The following is an 18,557-nucleotide window of genomic DNA, read 5'->3' as shown; positions in this document are numbered from 1 at the left end:
AAGAAAACTCACTTGCATGCTTCCAACTTCTTTCCAGCTTTCACTCCTCAACAATGTTTACTTTCCCTTAAACAAATGAGAGTTGCCTGGAGTATTTGTGCATATATATATATATATATATATATATATATATATATATATATATATATATATATATATATATATATATATATAGATGCATGCAAGAAGAGAGTAGTAGAGAAAAACACCAAAGTGTGAATAAAATCACCAAAGTGTGGGAGTGTTGTGGGTAAATACACCAAAAAGAGAGAGAGAGAGAGAGAGAGAGAGAGAGAGAGAGAGCATACGTGAGTATGTGTGTGTGTGGATGTATGTGAGTGTATTGTGTGTGTTAGAGAGTGTTTAAAGAGTTTTCATTGTAATATTCTGTAACTCTTTCACTCCAAAAGAAGAAAGCCAAAGCCAAGACCAACAAGCTTCAAGAACAACCTCTTCTTCAAGAACAACTCAAGAACACAAACACTATTCATCATCTTCCTCACATTCAACCCATCAAACAAAGCCTATACCACCTTTGTTTACTACACCAATCACCACCAAACACCTCTCTCACATCAAAACAACCGATACCAACACATCAAAACAACCAATACCAACACCCAAAACAACCGATACCAACACATCAAAACAACCAATACCAACTTTCAAAACAACCGATACCAACACCCAAAACAACCGATACCAACACCCAAAACAACCAATACCAACACCCAAATCAACCAAGACAACATACCTACCTTACCAACAACAACCTTTCAAAACAACCAGAAATACCTTAAATACAATTACATAAAAACCAGTGTATTTGTCTTACTGTATAAACAATTGAGTAACAGAATTTTGAATAAATTTTATGTTACTTATACCTGATTGAACATTGAACAAATAGAGACACAGTCTATTAAGATCCAGTCCAACCTTAAGCCGTTCAGTCATTTATTTGACAAAACGTACTTTATAGACCAGTCGTTCCACAAGTCCAGTTCAAAACCCACCTACTATATCTATATTTATATATTTTATTACAACTTTATGTCATTTAAATACTGTCATTTATTTCATTTATAGCTTTCAGTCATTTATAGGTTTCCAGTATTTATTTATTCCGCACTTCTTATCTTTCCGCATCTAATCTCATTAAATATATATATCTGTCACCCAGTAACTGGTAACTGAGCCTTTTATTCGTGGTAATCAAATCGTATATTTTTAACAATTGGTATCAGAGCTTGCGTGATTTACTTTGAAATTTTTGTCGAAAACCTTTGGTTAGCGTTTTTTTTTAAACCTTCCATTAGCGTTTCTTTGAAATTTTCATTTTAATATCACTTGTTCAAAATCCTTTAAAAAAAACAAAAAAATTATTATGTCTTCTGCTAATTACTCCAACATGAACTCTGTTTCTATTGCTAACAGCTTGGGATCTGGTTCACGGGCACCCATACTTATTCCTGAAGAGTATAATTCGTGGGTTGGCCGTATGAATCTTCATCTCAACTCCATAAATGAAAATGTCTGGAATTGTGTAGAAGGAACATATGTTACTCCAGAAAATATGGCTACTCTTGCTACAAATCAAGCCACTCTTGCTGAAACCGAAAAAAAACTGCAACTCCAAGCCAAAAAGGAACTTGTGTCTGGAATTCCCTACAGTATTCTAAGTCAAATGGATGACATAATACTGTTGACTGCAAATCAAATATGGGATAATTTAAAAAATCGCTTTTGTGGAAATCAAAGAATTATTGGAAACAAAATAACATCTGTTTTAAATGAATTTGATAATTTCAAGATGCTTTCATCAGAAACCGTCCATGATGCTCATGATAGGTTCAATTTTATCATGGTAAAAATGAACAATTTGGGCATCAAAAAGACATAACACGAGATAAATCTCAAGTTTCTAAACAATCTTTACGAAAGCTGGAAGATGGTTAAACTCATCATTCAGGGAAATCCAGCCATTCATACTGAAACTCTATACAATTTGTATGGAGAACTTCAATCGTATGAATCCTCGATTGACCCACCAACCACTACAGCTTTTGGAGGACCACTTGCTCTCGTTTCCACATCTTCTCAAAACCAAACACCTTTTAATGAACAAAACTTCAATCATTTTAATCAGACATATTTTCAAAACCAACCCTTTTTGAACAATTCTTTTGATCAATCTGATTTAAATGATGAAGCAGACTACCAACAACTGTGTGCTTTGGTAGCAAACACAAACCTCCAGAGATTTATTCCAAATCACGGTCAATCGAATTTTAAACCAAATTTTCAAAACCGACCATCATTTGGACAAAATAATTCTGGATTTCAACCAAGACCTCAACCTGTTCAAAACAACTCAGGTTTTCAACCAAGACCTTATTTTGGACAAAATTTTCAAAGACCTTCCTTCCAAAACAATTCAAACCAAGGTTTTCAAAACCAGGGATTTCAAAACAATCCCAACTCAAGTCATCATAACAATAACCAAAACAACAGTTTTCAAAACCAAAACAGAGGATTCCAAAATCAAGGTTACACTAATCAAAACAATGGCTTTCAAAACAACCAAAATTTTGGATTCCAACAGAACCCTTCCCAATCTTCCCAACAAATCCAAACTCAAGCTCCTGAAAGACTTCCGATTAAAAGTCAAAAGGATGACAGTGATGAAGAAGTGATCATTTGTCACAACTGCAAAGGAACTAATCACTATGCCAGAGAATGCCGAGCCAAAAACAAAACCAAAGTCAAAGACTCAGCATACTACGCTCAAAAAGCCGATGAATTAAAGAAACAGGAAAATCAAGATAAGCAAAGAGCATTGATGGCAATCCATGAACCAAACGTGGAATACTGGCCAACTTCTGAAGACGAAGCTGACAATGAACCAACACAATCAAACTTCTGTTTCGTAGTTGGTGTTGATAGACCTTCAAGAGCTCCAAACGTCATAGAACAGGTATGGTCTATGATCTCTGAACTTGGTCTTTCGAAATCAATTTTTGAGTCCCATATAACCAAGATTGAGAAAAGTCTAGAAGCTGATCTCAAAAAATATCATGACACAATGATCAATTCCGATATCTGCAAATCTGAGTTACAAACCTTGCAACTCAAATTTGGAGAATCAACAAGGATAAAGAACAAATTGGAAAGAGACGTTGAAAGAAAATCAGAAGATTATAATCACGTCTTGGAACAATTAAATCAAACCCTAATTTAGAAAAGGGATTTGGAACAAAAAATTCAGTCGGACATTGTTTCTGAAACAAAAGATGTTTTAGAAATGGAAATCCTTCAGTTGAAACAAAACCTTCAAGAATCAACCGAAAAATACAATGCTTTAAAAGAAAAACTGACTGATTCCTTTAAACAAATCAATTTTCTTGAAACAGAAAACAAAAGATTGGTATGGAACATGGATTCTATCAAAATTGCCAGAAAGCTAAGTGATGATATTTTCACCAAGGCAAACACCTTAGGAACTGGCAAAATTAATACGAATTACAGACCAGGAATTGGAAGAGAATCCTTTGAAAATGAACTAGCTAAACAAGAAAACATGACAATTTGTGAAAACTCTGAATCCACTCTTCCAGATCTTTTCACATCTGCTAATGAGGAAGATTCAGATGACGAAACAGTTATCAACTGTAGCCCAGATGACACTGCTTTCACTGTTTCCAAAAAGTCTATCAAAAGAGTTGTAAAATCTGAAACAAACTCTGCTAGTTCTTCAACAAACCAAATCAAACATACCAATGAAGCAACCATAACCCCACTTAACAAACCAAAGGCTTTTGAAAACAAACCAAAGAAACCTGTTAAACCATACATCATACCTCAAAAACAGGTTTCCAAACAAAAACCAAAACCTTTTCAAAAACCTTTTGAAAACCGCTTTCAAGAGATCACCTTTAAAAATTCAATGAACTTTCAAAAACGACCAAATCAGAAAGTTTCAAAACATCATCTTCAAAAAGCCTTTCATAACCGCCAATCACATCCCAGATATGAAGAGAACTTTTCAAAAAAAAATTCACATCTAGGATATCATTCACCAAATCACAGATTTTATCAACCAACGAATTTTCAGAAACAAATCACTTTTTGGGAAAATTTGATAAATAAAATCAAACCTCAACCATTCCATCCTTATAAACCAAACTCTTATAGCAATATGAAGTCAAATGCTACAAGAAGTTCGGTAAACAAAAAACCCAAAATAAAAACAACTAACAAACCAGGACCCATTCAGATTTGGGTACCTAAATCTTCTGTCTAAATTGCAGGTATCTAATGCTGGAGAACCCAAGGATGATACATGGTATATTGATAGTGGTTGCTCCAAGCATATGACAGGAAACCGAAACTACCTGCGTGACTTCAAACCCACCCAAACAAATCAAGATGTTACCTTCGGCAACAACATGACGGCAAACATCAAAGGTTATGGAAACATAACAAATGGTAACTTCACCATAAAGAAAGTTGCCTATGTCGATGACCTGAAACACAACCACATAAGTGTTTCTCAACTGTGTGATAACAATCTTGAAGTCCTATTCACCAAACAAAGAAGCTTGATCATGGACGCCAAAACCAAAGAAATCATTGTTGATTCTTACCGTGCCGGAAATATGTATCCACTTGACATGGATCTTATCTATGGTAAACCCGATATATGTCTGCTATCAAAAGCCCCAGCAGATATCAGTTGGTTATGGCACCGCCGCCTTTCCCATCTAAACTTTGGGTACATCAACAAACTGATCGGCGATGATCTTGTTAGAGGACTGCCACTTCTGAAGCTTGATAATGAAACTCTTTGTGCCGCATGTGAAAAAGGAAAACTTTCCAAATCAACTCACAAAAGCATCTCAGAATCTAGTGTATCCGAACCACTAGAATTACTGCACATAGACCTTTGTGGCCCTGCCAAAACCCAAACCATACAAGGGAAGAAGTATATTCTTGTTGTCGTTGATGGTTTCTCGCTCTTTACTTGGGTCTTTTTCTTAAGACTAAAATCAGAAGCACCTGAAGAAATGATCAACTTCATAAAACAAATCGAACTGAAGCTCAAACGACCTGTTCGAAGAATCCGAAGTGATAATGGTTTAGAGTTCAAAAACAAGACTCTAGATTCATTTCTCAAAGACAAAGGAATTGAACATAACTTCTCAGCCCCATACACTCCACAACAGAACGGCATTGTCGAAAGAAGGAACAGAACTCTATGTGAAGCTGCAAGATCAATGCTTATCTTCGCTGATCTGCCACAATACTTCTGGGCAGAAGCAATAGCCACAGCTTGCTACACTCAAAATCGTTCCTTAATCCATAAACATCTTCATAAAACACCATATGAAGTCATTAACAACCGAAAACCAAACATCAAATTTTTCCATATTTTTGGTTGTCGATGCTTCATAAAGAACAATAAAGATCACCTTTCAAAATTTGAATCAAGGTCGGACGAAGGAATTTTCCTTGGTTACTCGTTTTCCTCAGCTGCTTATCGAGTACTGAACAAACGTACCAGAGTAATTGAAGAAAGTACCGATGTTCATTTCGATGAATTTTATGTCAGGAAATTGGATCGTGAACATTTTGGTTCAAAAATGATCGATAATATTTTTCAAAATCCAATTCAACAAACACCTTCTCCTGACAGAGATATTGAAATCGATCTTGATTTACTTTTTGAACAACCCAAAACCGCTTACAATTCTGAACTTCTAACTACTTCTATTGATTCTACAGGAACAACCACTGAAGGAACTCCACAGACAAACCGAAATGATGCAGATCAATTCGAGGGGGAACCAGCTACACATACTTCTTCATTGGAACAAACACCAAATCCTCCTTTAAATACCCCATCCCCAAATATCCAAAACAATCCCGATGCATCATTTTTGGGGGAACCTTCAAACCTATTCCAAGATGAAACTCCCGGAAAAGAACAATGGGATACTGAAATTCCAATTATTATAGCGGAAGAGAATCGCTTAATAAAATGGACCAGAAACCACCCAACTGACCAAATCATCGGAGATCCAAACTCAGGCATCCAAACTAGAGCCGCAACTTCTAATGATTGTTTATTTGGAGCCTTCTTATCCATGACTGAACCCAAAACCATACATTCTGCTCTCAAAGATCCAGACTGGGTAAAAGCTATGCAAGAAGAGCTAGAAGAATTTGAAAGAAATGACGTATGGAATCTTGTCCCTACCCCACCCGATGTTTCTGTTATAGGTTCAAGATGGGTATTCAGAAACAAAACTGGCGATCAAGGAATCGTTTGTCGAAACAAGGCACGTCTCGTAGTCAAAGGATATTCACAACAAGAAGGAATCGACTACGATGAAACATATGCTCCAGTTGCCAGAATTGAAGCAATTCGCATCTTTCTTGCATATACTGCACATAAGAACTTCAAAGTATTCCAAATGGATGTTAAATGTGCATTCCTACATGGAGAGTTAGATCGCGATGTATACATCCAACAACCACCAGGTTTCGAAGATCCCAAATTTCTTGATCACAGCTTCAAATTGCAGAAAGCTGTCTATGGCTTAAAACAAGCACCCCGAGCCTGGTATGCCACATTGACAACCTTTCTCGAAGAATTAGGTTTTAAAAGAGGTTCAATCGATCAAACCCTCTTTCGTAAAATCTATAATAAACATCTTTTAATCGTACAAATATATGTTGATGACATTATTTTCGGTTCTACTGATGAATCTTTGAGTATTAAGTTTGCAGATCTAATGAAGAGCAAATTTGAAATGAGCATGATTGGGGAGATGACTACTTTTCTCGGACTTCAAATCAAACAGTCAACTGATGGCATTTTCATCAACCAAGAGAATTATGTCAAAAACCTACTCACTCGCTTTTCAATGGACAAATCCAATACCGCAAAAACCCCAATGGCTTTTGGATACAAAATCGATGCAGACTTAAAAGGCAAACCTGTTGATCAGAAAAGATATCGTGGAATGATCGGATCACTCTTATACCTCACTGCCAGCAGACCTGACATCATGTTTTCTACATGTGTCTGTGCCAGATACCAAGCAAATCCTATGGAATCCCATGTAGTTGCTGTGAAACGCATCTTCAAATACCTAAAAGGCACTCTTAAACTTGGCCTTTGGTATCCAGCTAAATCCGATTTTCAGCTGAACGCTTTCACCGACTCAGACTATGGAGGATGCAAGTTAGATAGAAAGAGTACATCTGGTAGCTGTCAATTCCTAGGAAGTAGACTAGTGAGTTGGACTTCAAAGAAACAGACTTGTGTATCCACATCAACAGCAGAAGCTGAATACGTCGCTGCCGCCAGCTGTTGTTCGCAAGTCATATGGATGCAAACTCAACTGCGAGACTATGGCTTCAAAATTTCACAAATTCCCATATTTTGTGACTCAACCAGTGCAATTGCCATTTCTCACAATCCCGTTCACCATTCCATGACAAAGCACATCGACATTCGATATCATTTCATCAAAGACAACATTCAAAAGGGTCATATCGAATTGCACTTCATCAACACCGAAGATCAAATTGCCGATGTCTTCACTAAGGCTCTCGATGAAACAAAGTTTCAATACTTCCTAGGCCGTCTAGGAATGTTAAATCCAGATAACATCTATCCTTAAACTTTTACTTTTTGTTTATACAAAAGTGTGTTTACTTTCATTCAAAAGGAAAATTCAAAAACAATTGAAAATTGCTTTCCTTTTAAAAATTACCAAAAACATTCAAATAACCAATATTTCCAAAAACATTCAGAAAAACAAATCTTCAAAAAAAAATTAATAAAAGACTTGCCATAATAAGCTTTTATAGAACCTTGTGATTAATCTCCTCTTGACTTAATTTTCAGATGCTTATGCTCGATGAAGATTTTAAGTCATATTGATTCTCAATTGGAGTGAAGGTTCAAATATCCTACTTTTCATAATGTATATAACTTTATTTCCTTCGATTTTATTTCATTATTGACGATTTTAAACAATCAAGGGACATAAGGTTAGGAGGTTCAGATGAAAACAAAAACCCATGTGAGAATTTGTGCCTCGTCGATCTAAATCATTGTGGAATTCATTTCTTGTGAGCTTAGGTGTGTCACTATTGCTTATAAGGTATACCCAATTATACCTTGTCACGGTCTCATTTTTGCTTAGATATCAAAATGACCAGGGACGATACATTCATTTCTTACATACTAGACAAACTGTCTTTTATGCCACCTATCCCTACCTAGATAAAAGCCAACCAAAAATGAAGACTTGCGATCCCATGATCCATCAAGCAAACAACGACATATCCTTACAAGAAAACCAAAGGAGAAACAAATATCTATCAACATCTAATCCTCAAAGACAAATCAACAAGAAAACAAATGGATTCAATAAAGATATACCAAACAAAACAAAAAAAATATTCTATATTTGGTATTTTCAAACAAACCTTCAACCAAATGGTTATTTCAAAACAAAAATCATAAAATCCCGCGATTTGTTTTAACCATTTTTCACAAAAGAAGATATCTCAATCACTCAAGTCAAATACTCTTAAAAAGGTCTCAAATGTAGCAAATTCTCAATGCTAAAACAAAATATCTTTTTACAATAAATCGATATTGATCAACAAACAGGATACTATCAAAGAAGAAGCTGCAACAACAATGGATTTCCCGGGATACTGTAGCCTTCATCACTGAAGAATCTTAGTTGCAAACTGCACTATGAAAATTGCTAAACCCCTCTACATGTATTTCCCGACGGAGAGAGAGTGAACTTTAATGGCATGAATGAAGAAACCCGCTGAGTAATGCCGAAACCAGTCTTATGTGATTGATTATCTAATAATGAGACTAAGTGACTTACAGGAAAAGCATAGCTGAACACCTCCAATATGAGTGTGAGTCGTCAGAGAGAGATATCACTCATTTTTAGTGATCATTAACCTGTTCTGCTGCCAGAACAACCAAACACCCAAGTGAAGTGTGAGCTATACCAATAAGCGTTCATCTGAATCGACCTGTTAAACCACTTGTCGTCAGAAATAATGCTATAAAATCTTAAGAAATCTCTTTAGATACATATATTGCTACCCTTTGATAACCGAACCCGAGACTTTGATTCGGAAACAAATTTCTGAAAATCTTTTACATAAGATATGTTAAACAAAGTCACAAGCTTTCAAAACAATCACTATGTTTTATATATATCTTATCTTTGACAAAAACAATTATCCCAAATCTTCAAGATTAAAACTGTTAATGTTATAATATTTGTCCTTATTTCATCAATGATCACATAGGGGGAAATTGTTGGAAAATGTTTTTGTATGTGACCATCACTGAAATAAGACGAACTGTTTTGATGTTATCTAACAAATATTATCAGTTATTTCAGGTTGTATCAATACGTAATCAAAACGGTATATACGAAAACACGTGAATGACAAAAACGCAAAGACGTAAATTCACAACTCGACAAGTCTCAAACCGCATGAAGATAAGAATCTCAAGACTCAAGTCATGCAACGCAAACCACTTGCAAAACCGAATACAAAGATCACAAACGAATCAAACCAAAGCAAGATGATTCACGAACCCGACTCGACTCGCATACCCGCGGATATCATGGATCAAATCCAAAATTCAGAACCAAAACCATTCAGGTCCGGCGACCAGCCCGCGGCCCGCATGACAAACCGCACAAAACTGATCAGGTCCAGCGACCGACCCGCGGCCCGCGCCCATACCCGCGTAGATCGAGATTTTCAATTCAGCTATTCAGAACGCAAGACGCGACCTACCCACGGCCCGCACCCATACCCGCGACCCGCGCCCATACCCGCGTACATCGAATTTTTACTTCAGCTATTCAGATCGCAAGAAGCAGCCATGCACGCGACCGACCCGCGGCCCGCGCGCACACCCGCGTAAAACTCATCCATGCAAGAAATACCCACGAATATATATTATATATATGTATATTGTGTGTATATGTATATATATATATATATATTTATACATATATATACATGTATCGTATATATATACATATGAAGGAAGAAACAAGAAAGCACAAAAGCAAAAGTCTCCATCACATGTGTTTCTTCTTTCTTTCTAAACTCACAGCTTCATCATCACTTCCAGCATACATACCACCTAGAAATTACTTTTGAATATATATACATGCACATGCATAGTGTATATGTGTATGTGCTGTGAGGAAAGAAAGCAAAGACAGCACAAAAGAAGAAAACCCACTTGCATGCTTCCAACTTCTTTCCAGCTTTCACTCCTCAACAATGTTTACTTTCCCTTAAACAAATGAGAGTTGCCTGGAGTATTTGTGCATATATATATAGATGCATGCAAGAAGAGAGTAGTAGAGAAAAACACCAAAGTGTGAATAAAATCACCAAAGTGTGGGAGTGTTGTGGGTAAATACACCAAAAAGAGAGAGAGAGAGAGAGAGAGAGAGAGAGAGAGAGAGAGCATACGTGAGTATGTGTGTGTGTGGATGTATGTGAGTGTATTGTGTGTGTTAGAGAGTGTTTAAAGATCACAAAACACACACAAAAACTCATGTAAACATGCATCTATATATATGCAAAGGAATCAAGCAACTCTTGTTTGTTTAAGGAAAAGTAATGAAGTGATTGATTGTAAAGGTTGGAAGCACACATGATGTTTGGTACTTTTGCTTTGGTGAAGATTTCTTTCCAATATATATATATATATATATATATATATATATATATATATATATATATATATATATATATATATATATATATATATATATTGGAAAGAAATCTTCACAAAAGCAAAAGTACCAAACATCATGTGTGCTTCCAACTTTTACAATCAATCACTTCATTACTTTTCCTTAAACAAACAAGAGTTGCTTGATTCCTTTGCATATATATAGATGCATGTTTACATGAGTTTTTGTGTGTGTTTTGTGTTTCCTTGTAATATATCTCTTATTACTCTCTCATCTCCAGAAGAATAAACACATAGCCAACCTCAAAATACTCTCCAAACACCCTCCAAATACCCTCCTTAAACCTCCTCCAAAAAACCCTTTCAAATCACCACAACCATCATCACCTTGCTGATTTTCGACATCAGAATTTGCAAGTTAAGAAAAAATTCACCGAGCACAACTCAACAAGATAATACGGGAGAGATTTGCACCGCAATTTATTCAGGACCTTACCTACATCCAGGAATTTTCCTCGATTTTTTTGACCGCTGCAAACCCCAGAGAGACACGAGAGAGAATTGGCTATCCAGAGAGATTTACTACGAAAATCTATATTCATAACCACCCAAAGCTCTTTCAACATCACCATCTTTGTTACCTTATACCACCAAAACTACAACCTTATTACACCTTCTACCACCCTCCAAATACCCACTTCAACCTCATCAAATCACCTTAAAAAACCCCATACCCACATACAAAAAACATTACCCGTGTATTTTGTATCGTTTTGTAAACAATTCATTGTTACATAAAAAGAACTTATTGTTACTTACCGGATTGAACTTTGAACAAATAGAGACACAGTCTATTAAGATCCAGTCCAATTCTAAACCAGTTCAGTCAATTTATTGACGAACCGACTTTATATATATTTATATATTTATATATTTTATTACAGCTTTACGTCATTTAAATACTGTCATTTATTTCATTTATAGCTTTTTGTCATTTATAGCTTTCCAGTTTATATTTATTCCGCACTTCTTATTTTTTTTTCCGCATCTTATCTCCTTAAATATATATATCTGTCACCCAGTAACTGGTATCCGAGCCTTTATTCGTCGTAATCAGATCGTATATTTTCAACAATTGGTATCAGAGCTTGTGTGATTTACCTTGAAATTTTTGTCGAAAACTTTTGGTTAGCGTTTATAAACCTTCCATAAGTTTTTCTTTAAAAATTTCATTTTAATATCACTTGTTCAAAATCCTTAAAAAAAAAATTAAAAAATTAAAAAAAAAAATCTTAAACAAAAAAATTCAGAGCTTGTGTGATTTACTTTGAAATTTTTGTCGAAAACTTTTGGTTAGCGTTTATAAACCTTCCATAAGTTTTTCTTTAAAAATTTCATTTTAATATCACTTGTTCAAAATCCTTTCAAAACAAAAAAATGTCTTCTGCTAATTACTCCAACATGAACTCTGTTTCTATTGCTAACAGCTTGGGATCTGGTTCACGGGCACCCATACTTATTCCTGAAGAGTATAATTCGTGGGTTGGCCGTATGAATCTTCATCTTAACACCATAAGTGAAGATGTCTGGAATTGTGTAGAAGGAACATATATTACTCCAGAAGACATGACTACTCTTGCTACAAATCAAGCCACTCTTGCTGAAACCGAAAAAAAACTGCAACTCCAAGCCAAAAAGGAACTTGTGTCTGGAATTCCCCACAGTATTCTAAGTCAAATGGATGACATAATACTGTTGACTGCAAATCAAATCTGGGAAAATTTAAAAAATCGTTTTTGTGGAAATCAAAGAATTATTGGAAACAAAAGAACATTTGTTTTAAATGAATTCGATAATTTCAAGATGCTTTCATCAGAAACCATCCATGATGCTCATGATAGGTTCAATTTTATCATGGTAAAAATGAACAATTTGGGCATCAAAAAGACACAACACGAGATAAATCTCAAGTTTCTAAACAATCTTTACGAAAGCTGGAAGATGGTTAAACTCATCATTCAGGGAAATCCAGCCATTCATACTGAAACTCTATACAATTTGTATGGAGAACTTCAATCGTATGAATCCTCGATTGACCCACCAACCACTACAGCTTTTGGAGGACCACTTGCTCTCGTTTCCACATCTTCTCAAAACCAAACACCTTTTAATGAACAAAACTTCAATCATTTTAATCAGACATATTTTCAAAACCAACCCTTTTTGAACAATTCTTTTGATCAATCTGATTTAAATGATGAAGCAGACTACCAACAACTGTGTGCTTTGGTAGCAAACACAAACCTCCAGAGATTTATTCCAAATCACGGTCAATCGAATTTTAAACCAAATTTTCAAAACCGACCATCATTTGGACAAAATAATTCTGGATTTCAACCAAGACCTCAACCTGTTCAAAACAACTCAGGTTTTCAACCAAGACCTTATTTTGGACAAAATTTTCAAAGACCTTCCTTCCAAAACAATTCAAACCAAGGTTTTCAAAACCAGGGATTTCAAAACAATCCCAACTCAAGTCATCATAACAATAACCAAAACAACAGTTTTCAAAACCAAAACAGAGGATTCCAAAATCAAGGTTACACTAATCAAAACAATGGCTTTCAAAACAACCAAAATTTTGGATTCCAACAGAACCCTTCCCAATCTTCCCAACAAATCCAAACTCAAGCTCCTGAAAGACTTCCGATTAAAAGTCAAAAGGATGACAGTGATGAAGAAGTGATCATTTGTCACAACTGCAAAGGAACTAATCACTATGCCAGAGAATGCCGAGCCAAAAACAAAACCAAAGTCAAAGACTCAGCATACTACGCTCAAAAAGCCGATGAATTAAAGAAACAGGAAAATCAAGATAAGCAAAGAGCATTGATGGCAATCCATGAACCAAACGTGGAATACTGGCCAACTTCTGAAGACGAAGCTGACAATGAACCAACACAATCAAACTTCTGTTTCGTAGTTGGTGTTGATAGACCTTCAAGAGCTCCAAACGTCATAGAACAGGTATGGTCTATGATCTCTGAACTTGGTCTTTCGAAATCAATTTTTGAGTCCCATATAACCAAGATTGAGAAAAGTCTAGAAGCTGATCTCAAAAAATATCATGACACAATGATCAATTCCGATATCTGCAAATCTGAGTTACAAACCTTGCAACTCAAATTTGGAGAATCAACAAGGATAAAGAACAAATTGGAAAGAGACGTTGAAAGAAAATCAGAAGATTATAATCACGTCTTGGAACAATTAAATCAAACCCTAATTTAGAAAAGGGATTTGGAACAAAAAATTCAGTCGGACATTGTTTCTGAAACAAAAGATGTTTTAGAAATGGAAATCCTTCAGTTGAAACAAAACCTTCAAGAATCAACCGAAAAATACAATGCTTTAAAAGAAAAACTGACTGATTCCTTTAAACAAATCAATTTTCTTGAAACAGAAAACAAAAGATTGGTATGGAACATGGATTCTATCAAAATTGCCAGAAAGCTAAGTGATGATATTTTCACCAAGGCAAACACCTTAGGAACTGGCAAAATTAATACGAATTACAGACCAGGAATTGGAAGAGAATCCTTTGAAAATGAACTAGCTAAACAAGAAAACATGACAATTTGTGAAAACTCTGAATCCACTCTTCCAGATCTTTTCACATCTGCTAATGAGGAAGATTCAGATGACGAAACAGTTATCAACTGTAGCCCAGATGACACTGCTTTCACTGTTTCCAAAAAGTCTATCAAAAGAGTTGTAAAATCTGAAACAAACTCTGCTAGTTCTTCAACAAACCAAATCAAACATACCAATGAAGCAACCATAACCCCACTTAACAAACCAAAGGCTTTTGAAAACAAACCAAAGAAACCTGTTAAACCATACATCATACCTCAAAAACAGGTTTCCAAACAAAAACCAAAACCTGTTCAAAAACCTTTTGAAAACCGCTTTCAAGAGATCACCTTTAAAAATTCAATGAACTTTCAAAAACGACCAAATCAGAAAGTTTCAAAACATCATCTTCAAAAAGCCTTTCATAACCGCCAATCACATCCCAGATATGAAGAGAACTTTTCAAAAAAAAATTCACATCTAGGATATCATTCACCAAATCACAGATTTTATCAACCAACGAATTTTCAGAAACAAATCACTTTTTGGGAAAATTTGATAAATAAAATCAAACCTCAACCATTCCATCCTTATAAACCAAACTCTTATAGCAATATGAAGTCAAATGCTACAAGAAGTTCGGTAAACAAAAAACCCAAAATAAAAACAACTAACAAACCAGGACCCATTCAGATTTGGGTACCTAAATCTTCTGTCTAAATTGCAGGTATCTAATGCTGGAGAACCCAAGGATGATACATGGTATATTGATAGTGGTTGCTCCAAGCATATGACAGGAAACCGAAACTACCTGCGTGACTTCAAACCCACCCAAACAAATCAAGATGTTACCTTCGGCAACAACATGACGGCAAACATCAAAGGTTATGGAAACATAACAAATGGTAACTTCACCATAAAGAAAGTTGCCTATGTCGATGACCTGAAACACAACCTCATAAGTGTTTCTCAACTGTGTGATAACAATCTTGAAGTCCTATTCACCAAACAAAGAAGCTTGATCATGGACGCCAAAACCAAAGAAATCATTGTTGATTCTTACCGTGCCGGAAATATGTATCCACTTGACATGGATCTTATCTATGGTAAACCCGATATATGTCTGCTATCAAAAGCCCCAGCAGATATCAGTTGGTTATGGCACCGCCGCCTTTCCCATCTAAACTTTGGGTACATCAACAAACTGATCGGCAATGATCTTGTTAGAGGACTGCCACTTCTGAAGCTTGATAATGAAACTCTTTGTGCCGCATGTGAAAAAGGAAAACTTTCCAAATCAACTCACAAAAGCATCTCAGAATCTAGTGTATCCGAACCACTAGAATTACTGCACATAGACCTTTGTGGCCCTGCCAAAACCCAAACCATACAAGGGAAGAAGTATATTCTTGTTGTCGTTGATGGTTTCTCGCTCTTTACTTGGGTCTTTTTCTTAAGACTAAAATCAGAAGCACCTGAAGAAATGATCAACTTCATAAAACAAATCGAACTGAAGCTCAAACGACCTGTTCGAAGAATCCGAAGTGATAATGGTTTAGAGTTCAAAAACAAGACTCTAGATTCATTTCTCAAAGACAAAGGAATTGAACATAACTTCTCAGCCCCATACACTCCACAACAGAACGGCATTGTCGAAAGAAGGAACAGAACTCTATGTGAAGCTGCAAGATCAATGCTTATCTTCGCTGATCTGCCACAATACTTCTGGGCAGAAGCAATAGCCACAGCTTGCTACACTCAAAATCGTTCCTTAATCCATAAACATCTTCATAAAACACCATATGAAGTCATTAACAACCGAAAACCAAACATCAAATTTTTCCATATTTTTGGTTGTCGATGCTTCATAAAGAACAATAAAGATCACCTTTCAAAATTTGAATCAAGGTCGGACGAAGGAATTTTCCTTGGTTACTCGTTTTCCTCAGCTGCTTATCGAGTACTGAACAAACGTACCAGAGTAATTGAAGAAAGTACCGATGTTCAATTCGATGAATTTTATGTCAGGAAATTGGATCGTGAACATTTTGGTTCAAAAATGATCGATAATATTTTTCAAAATCCAATTCAACAAACACCTTCTCCTGACAGAGATATTGAAAGGTCCTGAATACTGGCTATTTGATTTCAAAAAAATATATATATATTTATAGGTTGTTCTTTGTATTCGGTTTTGCACGTGGTTTGAGTTGCATGACTTGAGTCTTGAGATTCTTATCTTCATGCGGTTTGAGACTTGTCGAGTTGTGAATTTACGTCTTTGCGTTTTTGTCATTCACGTGTTTTCGTATATACCGTTTTGATTACGTATTGATACAACCTGAATTTATTCAAAAGCTGTAATAAAATATATATATAGAGAAAAACACCAAAGTGTGAATAAAATCACCAAAGTGTGGGAGTGTTGTGGGTAAATACACCAAAAAGAGAGAGAGAGAGAGAGAGAGAGAGAGAGCATACATGAGTATGTGTGTGTGTGGATGTATGTGAGTGTATTGAGTGTGTTAGAGAGTGTTTAAAGAGTTTTCATTGTAATATTCTGTAACTCTTTCACTCCAAAAGAAGAAAGCCAAAGCCAAGACCAACAAGCTTCAAGAACAACCTCTTCTTCAAGAACAACTCAAGAACACAAACACTATTCATCATCTTCCTCACATTCAACCCATCAAACAAAGCCTATACCACCTTTGTTTACTACACCAATCACCACCAAACACCTCTCCAACATCAAAACAACCGATACCAACACATCAAAACAACCGATACCAACACCCAAAACAACCGATACCAACACATCAAAACAACCGATACCAACACATCAAAACAACCAATACCAACTTTCAAAACAACCGATACCAACACCCAAAACAACCGATACCAACACCCAAAACAACCAATACCAACACCCAAATCAACCAAGACAACATACCTACCTTACCAACAACAACCTTTCAAAACAACCAGAAATACCTTAAATACAATTACATAAAAACCAGTGTATTTGTCTTACTGTATAAACAATTGAGTAACAGAATTTTGAATAAATTTTATGTTACTTATACCTGATTGAACATTGAACAAATAGAGACACAGTCTATTAAGATCCAGTCCAACCTTAAGCCGTTCAGTCATTTATTTGACAAAACGTACTTTATAGACCAGTCGTTCCACAAGTCCAGTTCAAAACCCACCTACTATATCTATATTTATATATTTTATTACAGCTTTATGTCATTTAAATACTGTCATTTATTTCATTTATAGCTTTCAGTCATTTATAGGTTTCCAGTATTTATTTATTCCGCACTTCTTATCTTTCCGCATCTAATCTCATTAAATATATATATCTGTTGTTGTTGGTAAGGTAGGTATGTTGTCTTGGTTGATTTGGGTGTTGGTATTGGTTGTTTTGGGTGTTGGTATCGGTTGTTTTGGGTGTTGGTATCGGTTGTTTTGATGTGAGAGAGGTGTTTGGTGGTGATTGGTGTAGCCAAATTGACGTAAAGCTGGATAGGTTTTTGTAAACATGATGCATAAATGAAATAAATGACAGTATTTAAATGACGTAAAGCTGTAATAAAATATATAAATATATAAATATATATAAAGTCGGTTCGTCAATAAATTGACTGAACTGGTTTAGAATTGGACTGGATCTTAATAGACTGTGTCTCTATTTGTTCAAAGTTCAATCCGGTAAGTAACAATAAGTTCTTTTTATGTAACAATGAATTGTTTACAAAACGATACAAAATACACGGGTAATGGTTTTTGTATGTGGGTATGGGGTTTTTTAAGGTGATTTGATGAGGTTGAAGTGGGTATTTGGAGGGTGGTAGAAGGTGTAATAAGGTTGTAGTTTTGGTGGTATAAGGTAACAAAGAGGGTGATGTTGAAAGAGCTTTGGGTGGTTATGAATATAGATTTTCGTAAAGATGGATATCTGAATACCCATCTTTGTGTCTCTATTTGTTCAATGTTCAATCAGGTATAAGTAACATAAAATTTATTCAAAATTCTGTTACTCAATTGTTTATACAGTAAGACAAATACACTGGTTTTTATGTAATTGTATTTAAGGTATTTGTAGTTGTTTTGAAAGGTTGTTGTTGGTAAGGTAGGT

The sequence above is a fragment of the Lactuca virosa genome, chromosome 6 (genome assembly GCF_052849685.1).
Source record: "Lactuca virosa cultivar CGN04683 chromosome 6, Lactuca_virosa_CGN04683_v6, whole genome shotgun sequence".
NCBI classification, from domain to species: Eukaryota; Viridiplantae; Streptophyta; class Magnoliopsida; order Asterales; family Asteraceae; genus Lactuca; species Lactuca virosa.
The sequence above is the reverse complement of the archived record's forward strand: the minus strand, read 5'-3'. Positions refer to the sequence as shown.